The sequence below is a fragment of the Gossypium arboreum genome, chromosome 11 (genome assembly GCF_025698485.1).
Source record: "Gossypium arboreum isolate Shixiya-1 chromosome 11, ASM2569848v2, whole genome shotgun sequence".
Lineage (NCBI taxonomy): Eukaryota > Viridiplantae > Streptophyta > Magnoliopsida > Malvales > Malvaceae > Gossypium > Gossypium arboreum.
In genome coordinates this window covers 91,917,154-91,928,031 of record NC_069080.1, presented here as the reverse complement: position 1 = coordinate 91,928,031, position 10,878 = coordinate 91,917,154, and the positions used below count along the sequence as shown (strand labels likewise).

Sequence of the window (10,878 nt, the reverse complement as noted above, 5' to 3'; positions counted from 1 at the left end):
AAGTGACCACACACACACTCTCATAACCGAATTTCCATATTAATAAAATCCTCAATACACATATTCCCCTTATTCAACTTCAATTTAAGCTCTCAACTCATAAAACATAAGGAATAGAAATCATCTTCTAAGTTTCCTACCTTAACCGAATGCCCAAATCACCACAAGGATCAAAATTCACACATGGGCTCAATCAAAGACCTATCCATCAACTAAAATTTCATAAAATCTCAAAGAATTTACCTAAAACTTACCTTAATTAAGCAAGTAGAAGACCGAATGCCTAGCTTCTTTTCCCCCCTTTTTTTTCTTCCTTTAGTTCACGGCAAGAAGAACAAAAACATAACCAAAATTTTTTTTCTTTCTTTTATATAAAGTAATAACCATTTAACTAAAATTTAATACATATTTTAATATATTCCATCATCATGGCCGGCCACTATTAACAAAAAGGAGTATTTGACATGCAAAACCATTATTTTCAATACATGCTTTAATAGACCCTTATAGATTAAACTATCACATTTCAAAAATGTCACACATAAGTCCTATTAACTAAATTCACATGCAAATTTACTAAATCGAAGCTTAAAACTTTCACATATTCATATTCACATATAATAAACATAAAATATGACGGCTAATTATTTTTATGACTCGATTTTGTAGTCCCGAAACCACTTTTCGACTAGGGTCAAATTATGGGTGTCACAGTTATCGAGCCCTGTTTGAACCGTAGGAATTCGTAAGATACGAGTGACATGTCACTAGGGTTACCGTTTAGGTTAAGATCCTGCATGTGTTACGGACTCACCGCAGCTCGTATGAGCTTACCGATATATCAGCTCGTAAGAGCTTACTAATCTTAGCTCGTTAGAGCTTACTATTTCCAACTCATTAGAGCTTACTGTTTATCAGCTCAAGAGGAGCTTACCGATCATAGCTCAAAAAAGTGAATACGATGATGAATTGATGGATTACTTATAAACCGTAAATTATACATATTTTTACCCCGTGTTTAACGCATTTTCTGTATGATTTTCCATTAGAATTGGTGAATTTGATGCTCCTAATGCTTTAATTTCATGTTTTACACTTAGGAGAGCATAGGAGAGCGAAAGTAATGAGAAATGGGCCAAAAACGGAGAAAATGGGCCAAAGTATGAAATCAACACGGCCTGGACCTCTTCACATGGGCAGACAACACGGCCGTGTCAATTTGGCAAACTCGAACACGGGCATGTGCCACGGGCATGTCCTTGCCGAGCCCAAGTTGAGTCCAATTCAGAAAAGGTCAATTTTGAGGGCTTTTAGGCATTCCAAAGCCTATAAATACACCCTAGAGGAGGAGGAAAAAAGGGGACGGAGAAGGGGGAGTAAGGAATTACTCCAAGAAAGCCGATTGGTCCATCTCAGAAGCCGGATTCATCATCAAGACTGAAGATCTCTCCTTAATTTCCCTTCAGGAGTTTTAGGTTTTCTTTATGTTTTGTATTCTTTATTCTTCTGAGATGTTTTCTTATTTAGTTATGAACTAAAACCCCTAAATACCTAAGTGGAATGAAACCTAAGACGAATCTTGTTATTATTTTCTGAATCGTATGATAAATATTTAATTTGTTCTTAATTATGTGTTCTTAATTCTTATTTTGATATCCCAGGATACTGATTCAAGACATGCTCTTATTCAGAGGAGGAATAGACCCTGTCTAAGAGTACATTTGTCATAACTAAGCGGAGTTGATTGCGAGCCTAGACATAGGGTGACAAGATTTTGCCGGATTAGGGTGAAACCTAATAAGGGAATCCATAGATCGAGTTAATGCAACCCTAGAGTGTTAATTAGAGGAAAGTCTCGGTTATTCAATCTAGGGATTAGACGTTATTAGTTTTGAATAGGGATAATAACATAACTTAGGGATCTCTGCGGAACAAGTTGAATGAATAAATCGTCCGATTCGGATCCAGAATAACAAGTAAAGTCTAGGTGGATTTTTCCTTAGGTATTGTCTTAAGTCAATCGATTTTTCCCAAAAGAAATTCCCCAATTCTTTTCTCTGTGCATTCTTAGTTTAGATAATTAGTTAATTAAAACAAAACCTCTTTATTCTTAGGCTAGATAATAAAAAGACATTCATTACTAGTACTTTTAGTTCCTTTGTATTCGACAATTCGGTCTTGCTAAAACTATACTACTGTTCGATAGGTACACTTGCCTACATCGCAATAATAGTTAGTTTAAGAACGAGTAATTATAAATATTTAAAACCTATCACGAAATAACGCGATCAAGTTTTTGGCGCCGTTGCCGGGGAACTGAAATATTAGGAACGCTCAATTTTTATTACTTTAGCCATTTATTTTTCTTGCAATTTAATTTTATATTATTATTACTTATTTATTTTTTCCGTCTCTTGGCAGGTTTTTATAGTTTATGATAGAAGAAACCCGTCAGGGCCACTACTTTTTGACGAAGAAATCGATCGTACAGTTCGTAGAAACCAAAGAGAAATAAAGCGAAGCTTAAGATACAAAGAGAATGAGCAAGAAGATGATACTTAACCCCCAATCGAAGAGATGGCTGAAAACCAAGACAATCAGCTACCTCCTGCAATTGCGGCTAATCAAAATCCTGCTCCATGCACTATGTATGATTATGCTAAACCTTCTTTAACAAGAACTGAATCTAGCATAGTTAGACCTACTGTAGCTACAAATACTTTTGAATTAAAACCTAACACTATTCAGATGATACAGCAATTTGTTCAATTTGATGGTTTGTAGGATGAAGATCCCAACGCTCACTTAGCAAACTTTCTGGAATTTTGTGATACATTTAAAATCAATGGCTTTTCTGATGATGCCATTCTTTTTCGGTTGTTTCCCTTTTCATTGTGGAAAAAAGCTAAACAGTGGTTGAACTCGTTACCACGAGGGTCAATTACTACTTGGGAACAAATGACCGAAAAATTTTTACTAAAATATTTTCTGCCGGCTAAAATGACTAAATTACGTAATGATATCTCTTCTTTTGTGCAGATGGATTTAGAAACACTCTACGATGCATAGGAGAGATACAAGGACCTTTTGAGAAGATGCCCCCACCATGGGTTACCACTTTGGCTCTAAGTACAAACAATTCACAATGGTCTGAATCCTTCGACTCGGCAAATGGTTAACGCAGCGGTGGGCGGAACCATAAAAAATAAATCACCGGAAGATGCCTATAAGTTTATAGGGGAGATGTCACTGAATAACTATTAGTGACAAGTCATGAGGACAAAGCCAACGAAAACAGCCAGGATTTATAACGTCGATTTGGTCACCATGCTCTCTAATTAGGTAGAACTCTTAAATAAAAAGATTGATGGTTTTCTTAGTTCGTCACAGGTTCACCCAGTAATGCAGTGCGAAGCAAGTAGCGGTGGAACAAACCATTCGGAATACCAACCTTATGGCCACAGCATGGATAACAAGCAATTAAACCACATGGGTAATAATCCTCGACCTCAAAACAATCCATATAGTAACACATATAATGCAGGTTGGAGGAACCACCCCAATTTCTCGTGGGGCGGTCAAGGAAAGCAAAGATCACAACATCCTCCGGGCTGCCAACAACCACCCTACCAACAGGAAAAGAAGCCAAACCTTGAAGAGATGCTCTCAAAGTTTATATTAGTGTCAGAAACCTATTTTCAGAACATCGAGACAACACTTAAAAATCAACAAACGTTGATCCAAAGCCTCGAAACTCAGATAGGCTAGCTTTCCAAACTAATCTTTGAACGTCCACAAAGTAGTTTGCCAAGTAATACCTAACCTAACCCAAGGGAACAACTCAACGCAATTAATATTCGAGATGACGAAGGAGTCATTGAGCCTGAACCAGAACTGAGGCAAGAAATTGTGGTAAGCAAAGGTCAAGGTGAGGTAGATCAAAATACAAACAAACCAGTGACTGTCAAATATAAACCTCATGTGCCATACCCCAACGCGACAAGGAAAGACCACTCGGATGAACAATTTGGTAAATTCCTTAAACTCTTAAAAAAATTACATATTAACTTACCGTTTATTGATGCTCTATCGCAGATGCCAAACGCAATGAAATTTTTAAAAGAGCTTTTAGCAAATAAGTAGAACTTGGACGAGGCGTCGCATGTGTAGCTGAACGCAATTTGCTCGGCCATTCTCCAAAATAAACTACCCAACAAACTAAAAGACCCAGGGAGCTTTACTATTCCTTTCTTAATTGGTAGTTTAGATGTTAATCATACATTAGCTGATCTAGGGGCTAGTATCAATGTCATGCCTTACAAAATGTTTAAGCAACTAGGTCTCGAGAAACCCAAACAGACTAGGATGAGCATTCAATTAGCAGACAAAACTATAAGATTCCCTAGAGGTATTATTGAAGATGTGCTAGTTAAAATCGATAAATTTATATTTCCCGTTAACTTTATTATTCTAGACATAGAAGAGGATAGCAACACTTCCTTAATTCTAGGATGGCCTTTTTTAGAAACTGTTAAAACCATCGTTGATGTTAGCACAGGTGAACTTACACTTCGGGTGGAAGACAAAACAATCACCCTTCAAGCTCACAATTCTGGCAGCACATCAAGAATTGAAAGTAATCATTTAAACTATTCTGCTAAAACTAACAATATGGTGCAACCTACGAATGGCAGAATTCTGGCAGCACATCAAGAATTGAAATTGAAAATGAGTCTGAAGGAAGCACACGAGTCGTTCTCAAGCACCAGTAGAAGACCTGTTCATGAAGATCGAAGATTACAAATCAAGGAACTCGACGAATGGTGGACGCACAAACCAAGCACACCTAAAAAACTAAAAATACGCCAAAACGAGCTCGATACCTCTCCAAATCAACTTAAGATTGGTGATAATGTAATATCTTGAATCAGGGCTTAATCGGAATAGTGGTTTTGTGACCACAAATCCGAGATAGAAATAATTATTTTACAATTATTTTGATGTTTATGATATGATTGCATGATTGTGTGAAAATTTCGTGATGAAATTCTATGCCTAAAGTGCTTAAATTGAAAGTAGGGACTAAATCGAATAAGTTGCAAAATTTGCATTCTAGAAGTTTTTAGTATGAAATTGCTTTGAAATATTAATTAGGAGGTCTTAAATAGAAATTTGACCAATTTTAAGTTCATGGACAAAATTAGGACATGGAAGGAATTTTTGGAAAGTTTAGTAGTAAGTGTATTTTGGTCATTTAGTTATTAAAATGAATTAAAAACAAAATTAAAAGCCAATTTTTCTCCATCTTCTTCATTAGGCCGAAATTTCAAAGGTTCTCCATAGCTAGGGTTTGTTTCAAGCTTCCAAGCTCCATAGTAAGTGATTCCAAGCCCCGTTTTTGATGTTCTTTACGTTTTTGGAATCCCAGTAGCTCGATTAAGCTTATGCTAGCAATAATTCAACCTAGGGTTCATATTTGGAAAAATACCCATAGGTGAAATTTGTGTATTTTGATGTTTTATGATATAATATGAGGTTTTAAATTATGTTAGACAACTTGTGCTACTCGGTTTTGAGCGAAAACGAGTAAAAGGGCTTAATTGGTAAAAATACCTAATAGTCATAAGTACATGTTAGAGTGTGAATTTGATGCTGCCATAGAAGGGAAAAATGATCAGCATGTTATAAAACATAAGAATGAGGAATAAAGTTTAATTCCCTAGATTTGGGGCAAAAGTGTAATTATGCAAAAGTTTAGGGGAAAAAGTGTAATTTTTCCAAAGTTCGTATTAAATGCTGTTTTGATGAATGTATGTATTAAATAAGATTAATTTGGCATTATAGATCAAGAGAAACGAGATTCAAGTCGCGATCAAGGAAAAGAAAAGATTGTGGACTAAATTGCAAAATCTTTATATTTTGGTACCAAGGTAAGTTCATGTGTAAATAATGTAGCATAATTGTTATTTTTAAGTTATTGATGTTAATTATATGATATGCTGATTTTTAATCGTGAAATATTATGCTTTGTGGTTAATGTTGAGTAATATGCAAATTATGTTTACTACTTGATAAATATGAATTGCTACCGAGTATCGGTTCCGATATTCCATGGAAGGCGGCAAATGTAAGATCGAGGGAAAAAGCCTGTTTAAACCTTAGGAATAGATTAGGATACAAGTGACATGTCACTAGGATGGTTGAGCATCCGAACTCGTTGAGTTGAGTCCGAGTTCACTCATGGATGCGAATGTCCGAACTCGTTGAGTTGAGTCTGAGTTCGTGAGATGTAACTAGGCATCCGAACTCGTTGAGTTGAGTCCGAGTTCACTCATGGATGTGAACGCCCGAGCTCGTTGAGTTGAGTCCGAGTTCGCTTATGGGCGGGTTACATGATTTCTTGATTACATATGTAGCACTTATGTGCAAATTATCCGTGTATCCGAGTTATATTCCGATGTGTTCAACGGATGAAATTTCTAGTTCAATGGAAGAGCACTTATGACATAAGTGACGTTTTGGGTAAGTGTTGTGAAATAGACACTTTGGACAGGTATGTTCCTAACCCTCGGGTTGGAAATAGATACAATAATGATAAGATCGTAAAATGATGAATGATGTTTAGAAATGTGATATATGTTTTGGTGATACCATGTTAAGGTTGTTTGGTATGATTGTATTGTTATGTCACTTGTTATTTGCATATAAACTTACTAAGCATTTATGCTTACTCCTTCCTTTCCATTCATTGTAGTTTCGAACAAGCCTGCTCAGGAATCGGGATAGGTTGAAGGTTCGATCACACTATCCAAAGGACTTTCATCTGGGTAAACGGCTTGTAAAACTTAAGTATGGCATGTATAGCAATATACCTATTTTGTGTAAATAATTTTATGATATGGCCATGATTGGTTGAGAAAATGCTTGATATTGATAAGTCATGGTGATGGCTAATTTAGATCATGTTTGATATCATGGAAGTTTAATAGGTTATCTAGTTCATAAAAACTCATGAAAAGATGAAATTTGTCTTAAAACAGAATATTGCTGCAGCAATGACATGAATTTGAAAAATCACTAAAAATAGTATAAATGGAAATAAATGATGAGTAAGTTATTAAATTGAAGCTTAATGAGTCTATTTTCATATGGATTGAACAAAACAGGCATATAAATTATACTTTATGAGATATTTGAACCTTTGTGAAATAGGGCCAGAGTAATTTCTGGATCCCCTGTTCTGACTTTAAAAATTCATAATAAATTGTAAAAAAATAATTATAAGTATTTCTTTATATTTACAGATTCCTTATTGAGTATAGTTTTACGAGAAACAAGCCTCATAGTCATTTAAATTCTGTATAGAGAGATATATGATTCGTAATACACAGAGGTTAGAGCAGTCAAACCCTGAAACAGGGGAGACTTTAACTAATAAACTGTACTAACTGGCCCAACCAAAAATTCTATAAAAAAATTTTTAAATAGATATATGTGTCTAGATTTAGGGAAAATTTACGGATCTTGATTTCGAGTTTCGTAACTCGAGATATGATTTTTCTTGTAACTGTGATGCGGGTAGCTGGAAAGCTGTGAATGTAGAAACAAATGATTTGAAGTTCTTAATTTGATAAATTATGTTCAGTAACCCCTCAAGCTCGACTCCGACGATGGTCTCGGGCATGGGGGCGTTACAGATAAGGTCCTATTAGATGACACAGATCCCCACATTGTCACTACCACACTGAATGAGGAAATCCCTCTTACGGTATTCAGTATTTTTCCATTCGGTACGGTGGAGGTGAGTGATCCCAAGTTCGGCACTTTTAAGGTAAACAACACCCAATTAAAATCCTATTTCGATAAGATTGATAGCAGGAATGAGAAGTATAAACTCCTCAAACCACCATGACCATTCACTGGAGAGGTAAGTCGAGCTTAGACTATAAATAAGCGCTTCTCGGGAGGCACCCGAGAACTAACAATATTAATTTCTTTCAATTTTGGTATTTAACTCCTAACTTACAAATAGAAATCTTGAATACAGGTGTTTCCAAAGAGACACGGCCAAGCACACGGGCATGCTTAAGGCCGTGTAGAAACAGGGTAAGCTTCCAAAAAACAGGCTGCGATAAATTGCCACGGCCGTGCAACACGACCATGGTCAAATCTGCCAAATAAACATGGGCGTGCGACACGCTCGTGTCTAGCACCCGTGGACAAAACTGTCAGAATGACACGGGCATGCGAAAACCTACACGATCGTGGGAGAAGTGAACCACGCCAGACACGGCCATGCGACACGATCTTGTAGCCACACGGCCTATACGCACAGGCGTGCGAGAAGGCCGTGTGATGACATTACAATTCGTGACCAACACGGACGAGACACGAAACACACGGGCGTGTGCACTGGCCGTGCCATTTGAAAAATTAGAATAATTATCTTATTTTATTTTTCTTTCATTAAGTTTTTAAGATTCAATTATTTTTAGGATTCAATTGTTTTCCTTTTAAAAATGGCTTACCTTCAGAGTCAAGCTTGCCATCTAGAGTTATCTCCAATACTCGATCTCCTCAATCCAAGAATATCATCCATTTTTAATACAGGAAGTTTCACTTCTCTCCCTATCTTAATTTTATATACTCTAATATCTATCTTTGTACATTGAGGGTAATGTACATCTTAAGTGTGGGGGGTATTTATTTCATTATTAGAAAAATCTGTGAATGATTGCCTTGTTCTCTTGAAAAGCTTTCATATCATATTTAGGATAAATTTTAATTAATATATGATTTTGATTGATATATCTTGAATTAAAACATAGGGATTTATACATTGATTGTTTAAACTTTAAGACATTAGAGAATCAAGCATGATAAGTTGGTTTTTTAAGAATTTAAAATTATAGGTTGTTTCCCCAAGTCTAGTTATTACTTTGAATTGGAATTCATGAGTCTAAACATCAAAAAGCCATAATTTTTGTAAGATTTTTGATCCTTTTGAGCATCTATTAATTCTTTCATGCTCACTTTTATTATTGCTTTGAGTGCGCCAGTATTGAACTGTTATTCTAGAACTTGCTTGATTATGCATGTCGAGACCACACCATTTGATTTGATATGTCAAAATGATTAAGGCACTTAGGATTGACCCATTCATGCCATGAAAAGCCTACCTCCACGATTAACCCTTAGTAAACCCCCTTGAGCTTAACAAGTCATTCCTTGTATTAACCTCAATATGAACCCTTAACCCATTATTGTTGAAATCCCCTAAATTAATTTGATTCCTATTTTTGTCGAGATTTGAGTTGAAAAAATTGCTTAGCTGTGTCTTGTTTAATTATTTAACTTGTTCTTAAAAAAAAAAAACTATGTATACATATCTGTAATTTCATATTCTAAGAAGAAGCTCTGTTGTACACAAGTGAAGACTAACTCTTTTTCTAGTTATGTAATTTTTCAATTCAATCTCGATTCTAACCCTTTCTTTCAGCTTGTGACCACACTCCCTAACCAAGCCTCATTACAACCCTCTAAAGACCTTTTGATTGATGTATCATCGTAAATTATACTGGTGGAGATTTGATATTCATGCAAGCCTATGGTAATGACTTTTCATTATTGACTACTGAGTGCTTCATTTATTGTCCTTAAACGGCTTGAGTGATTTGAGTGAATCTTTAGTGAGGATGTAAAACTCTGTGATGTTCTGAATCAAAGGTAATTACTTAGATGAGGGGAGACAACTATGTTTGCATGATTAAATACTCAACTTGGAATATTTGAAACTTTTATGGTCTTTTAGTTGAATTCTTAATGTATGATTACTTATGGATTAATGTGAGATATTATCGATAGGAATTATAAGTTGAGAAGAATTTATTTTGATTATGAGTTGAGAATTTTGCTTGAGGACAAGCAAATGCTTAAGTGTGGGGGTATTTGATAAACCGTAAATTATACATATTTTTACCCCATGTTTAACGTATTTTCTGGATGATTTTCCATTAGAATCGGTGAATTCGATGCTCCTAATGCTTTAATTTCATGTTTTACACTTAGGAGAGCATAGGAGAGCAAAAGGAAAGAGAAACGGGCCAAAAACAAAGAAAATGGGCCAAAGTACGAAATCAACACGGCCTGGACCTCCTCACACGGTCAGACCACATGGTCGTGTCAATTTGGCAGACTCGAACACGAGCGTGTCCCTGCCAAGTCCAAGTTGAGTCCAATTCAAAAAAATCCAATTTTGAGGGCTTTTAGGCATTCCAAAGCCTATAAATACACCCTAGAGAAGGAGGAAAAAAGGGACGAAGAAGGGGGAGTAAGAAATTACTCCAAGGAAGCCGATTGGTCCATCTCAGAAGCCGGATTCATCATCAAGACTGAAGATCTGTCCTTAATTTCCCTTCAGGAGTTTTAGGTTTTCTTTATGTTTTGTATTCTTTATTCTTCTGAGATGTTTTCTTATTTAGTTATGAACTAAAACCCCTAAATACCTAAGGGGAATGAAACCTAAGACGAATCTTGTTATTATTTTCTGAATCGTATGATAAATATTTAACTTGTTCTTAATTATGTGTTCTTAATTCTTGTTTTGATATCCCAGGATACTGATTCAAGACATGCTCTTATTCAGAGGAGGAATAGACCCTGTCTAAGAGTACATTTGTCATAATTAAGCAGAGTTGAATACACGCCTAGACATAGTGTGACAAGATTTTTTTGGATTAGGGTGAAACCTAATAAGGGGATCCATAGATCGAGTTAATGCAACCCTAGAGTGTTAATTAGAGAAAAGTCTCGGTTATTCAATCTAGGGATTAGACGTTATTAGTCTTGAATAGGGATAATAACATAACTTAGGGATCT

The 10,878-nt window shown here is 35.8% G+C and overlaps 1 non-coding gene across 1 annotated transcript; it reads right to left on the bottom strand.

Annotated features, from left to right (window-relative positions):
- Positions 1-3,006: 3,006 nt before the first annotated feature.
- Positions 3,007-3,113, bottom strand: LOC128284987 (small nucleolar RNA R71). Its single transcript, XR_008275403.1, has one exon. It is a non-coding gene; the product is annotated as a small nucleolar RNA R71 (small nucleolar RNA).
- Positions 3,114-10,878: the final 7,765 nt, after the last annotated feature.